This window comes from Rutidosis leptorrhynchoides, chromosome 3, assembly GCF_046630445.1.
Source record: "Rutidosis leptorrhynchoides isolate AG116_Rl617_1_P2 chromosome 3, CSIRO_AGI_Rlap_v1, whole genome shotgun sequence".
Lineage (NCBI taxonomy): Eukaryota > Viridiplantae > Streptophyta > Magnoliopsida > Asterales > Asteraceae > Rutidosis > Rutidosis leptorrhynchoides.
In genome coordinates this window covers 389,495,362-389,501,361 of record NC_092335.1, presented here as the reverse complement: position 1 = coordinate 389,501,361, position 6,000 = coordinate 389,495,362, and the positions used below count along the sequence as shown (strand labels likewise).

The 6,000-nt window shown below is 36.0% G+C and overlaps 1 non-coding gene across 1 annotated transcript; it reads right to left on the bottom strand.

The window, feature by feature from the left end:
* Positions 1-3,985: 3,985 nt before the first annotated feature.
* On the bottom strand, positions 3,986-4,146 carry LOC139903681 (U1 spliceosomal RNA). Its single transcript, XR_011778486.1, has one exon. It is a non-coding gene; the product is annotated as a U1 spliceosomal RNA (small nuclear RNA).
* Positions 4,147-6,000: the final 1,854 nt, after the last annotated feature.

Below are 6,000 nucleotides of genomic sequence, written 5' to 3'. Positions count from 1 at the left end.
GCTTATCAAATGTTTGAAGCTAAAACGAAAGCATTCAGCGCACACATTGCAACAACATATGGAAGTTATATCTAAACTCAGACATAGGCATCTAGTGAGCGTTCTTGGTCACTGCATCGTCTTGTATGTAGATCATCCTAACTCAGGAAGCACTGTTTTTGTTGTTCTTGAAAATGCTTCAAACGGGTCGTGAAGAGATCATCTTACAGGTATAAATACTGTACAATTAATAGCTTTCTCTAACAATGTTAAAGTGGGAAGTTAAACGGGTTGGGTCATTTTTAAAACAGTTTTATTTGATACAGGAATTTTAGTATGGATTGAAGTTGGAAGGTTTTTGACTCAATTTCAGTTTCGCAAAATTGAATGTTGAAACGCCAAACTTAAAAACTGAAATGTGAAACTGAAAACTGAAACCTGATAAGTGAAATAGATATGTGAAACAGAAAACTAAAACGCCAAACGCGAAACTGAAATTTGAAATGCAAAATTGAAAATTGAGACACGAAACTGAAAACCATCCTGAAACGTAAAACTGAAACACAAAAATGAAAATTGCAACGCGAAACTGATACTGAACTGTGAAACGCAAAACTGACCCAACCTGGCCCATGACCTGTTTCGACCCAAACCCATATGATCCTTGACCCAACCCGACCCGACCCGACCCGTTTGCTATGTATAGTTTTGAGTAATGTACACTTACTGGCCGTCTTTTGGGTTTGCGGACTTCCTGGTTCCTTAGAGAAGTTGAAAATCAGGCTCAACGCTCTGCTCTCAAATGCAACTACTGGTGGATATGCAGGACCATTGTCTTCTGTTCACAAAACATTATGGTTAAAAAAATTAATAAAAAAGTAAGTTAAAAAAATTAGGCTCATCGAGCACTAACTAATACTTACTAGGCACCGGAGGAGTGGGATTAAAGCCCGGGTCTAATAGATCCACGATAGGGAAACCCGAACCTCCCGGTGTAGGTAAGGTTTGTGTCATTGGCACAATTGGTGATGTCAGCATATCTAATGCACTAACTGAAGTTTATTCTTATACTGACTAACGGAAAATATATCAACTGTATATGAACCGTTTTAAGCTGAAGGTGGCCCGGTTGATAACAGATCCAGTAGAACATCTGTACCACTTTTTTGTGGTTGCATTGTACCTGTAATGATCAAAGTAAATATGGCACATGAGATATTATGAGATATTTAAAATAAGGTAACCAGTTTGGTCACATGCTGTCAATAATATTAATGCATCCGACTAAAAACCGCTGCTAACTTAAAGACTGGTCCAGTTCACACTGCAAAGCTCTTAACTTGGAAAGGACCCACTGAAACTGAAGGTGTCAACTGCAACCCATTTATATGAAACGGGTATTTATGGTTTTATTTGTTTGATTACATCAGATAAGCCGGGTTAAAGAAGTCAAAGCCTTCTAAAAGTTACAAATACCTACTAAGTACTAAATTATTTTAATTAGAAGAAATTACACATCTACACTAATTAAGATAAATAAATATTACACATCAACAATTCGTAATACAATAGGTAAAGAAATCAAGGCTGCAAAGCTGCACTCTCAAGCTAGTAGCTACCTAGCATAAATAGAATTAGAATATCGATTCAAATCACAAGAAAAGAGATATCCTTCATGAAATATCTCTATAGCTTTAGAGGTAGAAATTTGAACCCATGTAGTTATCAAAGGGCAGATTTGGATTATGTTTTCAACTCAATAGGGTCAAATTAATCAGTGTTGCAAACTTGGAATTACTTGGCGACTTCTCGGTGAGTACTTGGTTTTTGGAACTCGGAGAGTACTCATTCAAACTCAGAATTACTCTGAAAATGGGTCAAAATTCGGTCAAAACTCGGGATTAGTCGGAAAATGGGTCAAAACTTGGTCAAAATTAGTAAAAGTCAAACTTGGTCAACATCCGAGTACTCCCCGAATTGCCGAGTACTCCTAAAAAAGTCCCGACCAAGTACTCCCCGAGTAGCGATCTTTGCAACCTTGAAATTAATATACAAAATTTGCAGCAAAAAACTCATTTCATCAACTCAAAAGTAATTTCACAAGTAATGAATTTAACCTGACTGCGTTGAAGTTGACATCACCACCAAGAAGGTCCTGAAGAAAACCGTTGTAGTGTAAGTAGATAAGTAACACATCGGGAAAAATTTAATTCGAAACGATTGATTGTTGTAAAAAAAAAGGTAACCAACTTTGATCCAATTTCTATTACAGTAGCCGTTTTTTATAGTTCAAAACATGATCAGTGTTATAAAATGCTCAATGCTCAATTGCAGGTAACCTTCTTAGTTAACTAGTTTGCAGGAGGTGTTGCAAAACTTGGAATTACTCAAGGAGTACTTGGTTTTTGCAACTCGGTCAACCTCGGCCAAAACTAGGGTCGGAAAATCAGCCAAAATCGGTCAAAACTTGGTCAAATCAGTCAAACTTGGTCAACATCCGAGTACTCCCTAAAATGTCCCGAGCGAGTAATCCCCGAGTAGCAATTTTTGCAACCTTGTTTGCAGGTGACACTCAGGAAAAGTCATGTTGGTCAAAGTGATTAACATGACAGTGCCATATTCATATAAAGTCAAACGTGACCAAGGTAATTATGAGGATTATCTAAAACGGAGATGTAATTGTGTGTAAAAAGGTTTTTGACTCAATTTCAGTTTCGCAAAATTGAATGTAGAAACGGCAAACTTAAAAACTGAAATGTGAAACTGAAAACTGATAAGTGAAACTGAAAAGTGAAATGGATATGTGAAACTGAAAACAAAAACGCAAAACGCGAAACTGAAATTTGAAATGCAAAACTGAAAATTGAGACACGAAACTGAAAACCATCCTGAAACGTAAAACTGAAACACAAAAATGAAAATTGCAACTCGAAACTGATACTGAACTGCGAAACGCAAAACTGACCCAACCTGGCCCATGACCTGTTTCGACCCAAACCCATTTGATCCTTGACCCAACCCGTTTGCTAGGTATAGTTTTAACATACACTTACTGGCCGTCTTTTGGGTTTTGACAGATTGGAAAAATAAAGATTTCTTGAAATGGCCACACAGAATGGAAATCACAATGAGAATTGCAAGAGGAATTCAATTCTTGCACACTGGAACTCAACATGGGATTTATGGAAATGATTTGAAGATACTAAATATACATATTCAATACTGTCAATAGAAAAATGCTCCTTTTTATATAATTAAAGTGGCAAAATGAGCAACCAAAAACCTCGAACATGGTGGCTTAGTAATAAAATACTTGACCTTTAAGGGTGAAAAATATATAGGTTCGAAATTTGAATCATTTGAGTAAAAAAATACCCCTTTTGTGGCCATGGAGGTTCACCCTCGACAACCCCGGGCTACCCGCAAAGTGGGTGGTCTAGGATTAATCGGTTCGCAGAGATATCAAAATCAATAAAAAATAATAATGAACGGCTGAAATACTTATTTTGAAATAACTGGTGTAATATATACAATCAGAACAGAGTCTGAGGGACTAACTACACAATTTGAGCACTTCCCTGTTTAGCTTGTTAGGATGTTTTGCACACAAAATACACTTATTCAATCATAAAACATTGGACGCGAACGAGTTATCTGGAATAGAACTCACTTAAAAACTGGCCGTGAAAAGAAGTTACGGCATTTTAAAGTACTCGTTTAGTCCGCAGATCTAGCTGTGTTCAACGTCGAAATGGCAGATGAGTTTGGGTTGGGTCAGAAAGCAATGAGAAGAGATTATATAGAGATGCATGTGTATGGTTTCTTATATAAATAGGTTGATAGATATACAAAAAGACAATGTGCAACATAAATAACGGCTGCAATGAACATACAAAACATGTAATCTGAACTTAATTACTTTTAACAGACTCCAAGTTATCTACAAACTGCGTACAACTTTTAAACAAATTAATAGAAAAGAAAAAGTTAAAACTAAGAGTATTGTGCAGGGGCTGCGCGAACGCAAGCCCCCACTGCCACAAATTATGACGTAGGCTCGACCACTTGGGCCGACCTTAGGTTAGCACCCCTCCAAAGTGCAATGGAAGTCACCAACCTAGACCATGGACCTTCTTGATCGTCCATTGATCTCGTCCAGGTAAGTGACTAACCCAATAACCTGCCTCTCTTTTTATACTCCCTACTTCCCCTTTAGCTTTTTTCTTCCCATCGATGTGGGATAAAATCAATACTCATCCAAACCTAACTCAGGAAGCACTGTCTTTGTTGTTATTGAAAACGTTTCAAAAAAGGTATAATGTACAATTAGTAGCTTTTTCTAACAATTTCACTTGCTAAAGGTGGCAAGATAAACAGGTTGGGTCATTTATTAAAACGGGTATTGAAACATGGATTTAGTTCTCCCTCCGTCCCAAAATAACCGTCCATTTTGACTTTTGAATATATTTCTTCTTCAAATTTTACTTTAAGATTTTTGTTTATGTTATATGTTACTCTGAATATAATAATTGATAAAGTGTATAAAATAAAAAAAAATTATTTGAAACCCAGTTCATTCATATAAATTTCATTTTCATCAAATATTAAGATATGCTGATTTGAGACCTCTTGTAAGGATATCAATACCCCAACCAGAGGTTGGTTTTAAGATGCTTTTACTTGAAACACGAATTTTACTACGTGTTGAAGTTGGATGTTTTTGAGGAAACGAACACTTACGGGGTGTTTTCGGGTATTGACAGATTGGAAAAAGAAAGATTTCTTGAAATGGCCACACAGAATGGGAATCACAATGGGAGTTGCACGAGGAATTTAATTCTTGCACACTGGAACTCAACATGGAATTTTTGGGAATGATTTGAAGATCGAAACTGTTCTTTTGGATGACAATCTCACTGCAAAAATCAGTAGTTAAAATATTTCATTACCCTCAAAGGTAACTTCCTATAGCTTAAATCACAATTATCAAACATAATCTAACCTCAATTTTTTATAATTATCTGTTAACAGGCAGATTCAGAGAGCCCTCTAAACATCCATGATGCTTCCCAGGTTCCTAACAGGTGGGATTCAATCTTACACTGTTTACTTATTCTGATTTAAGGTATATATTTAGTGCATTGATCATAATAAACATGTTACTAAAGCAAACTGTTATGACCCGAAGTCATATTGAGTCTTTTGACCCATTACCCAATTAGCTCTCTCACCCTTTTTACCACATCTCCAAAATATTCCATCCATATCTTATTAATTTTATTAAAGATTACACTAACAGATAAATTTCTCATATTTCAGGCAAACGAATCCAGAAAAAGACGATGTATATCAATTCGGAGTCATCATCCTACAACTCATTACAGGATAGCCGGTTAATTCAGAAGATGAAATAACCGAAATCAAGAACCAGGTGAAAATCAATAAAAACGTTAACTTGATTAATCTTTCACTCTAAAAATGACCTAACTTAACTAATTCCAACTGGGTTTTCAGTTAGAGATTGGTTTAGCAGAGTCAGCAGCAAAAATGAAAGAAGTTGCAGATCCATCACTCAGAGGAACATTTGAGTACGAGTCACTAAAAACAGCTGTTCAAATAGCGATAAATTGTCTTAATGAGGACGTATGTGTGCCGTGTGCGTCCATCGATTGCTTTGGAATATGTAATATTCAAGTTCAAGAAGGGTGGAATAGTAGTGGCAATCTTAGTACACTGTCGTAAACATGCTCCACTGTTTCGAACAAAAGCTGGCTACTTGATTCACTTTCTTGGTAAAAAAACATGAACAATGGATGTAGTTTGAGTATATTGTATAGGAGATCATGAGCATGTAATAAAGATATTTATTAAAGTTAATAATACTATTACCGAATTCTGCAATTAGAATACAGTCTGAAGGATTTGAGCACTTCCTTTTTTTTTAGCTAAACCTTTTGACATAATCATTATGTGTAACAAAGTTTTGAGCACTAAATACACATACTCAATACATAAGTGCTC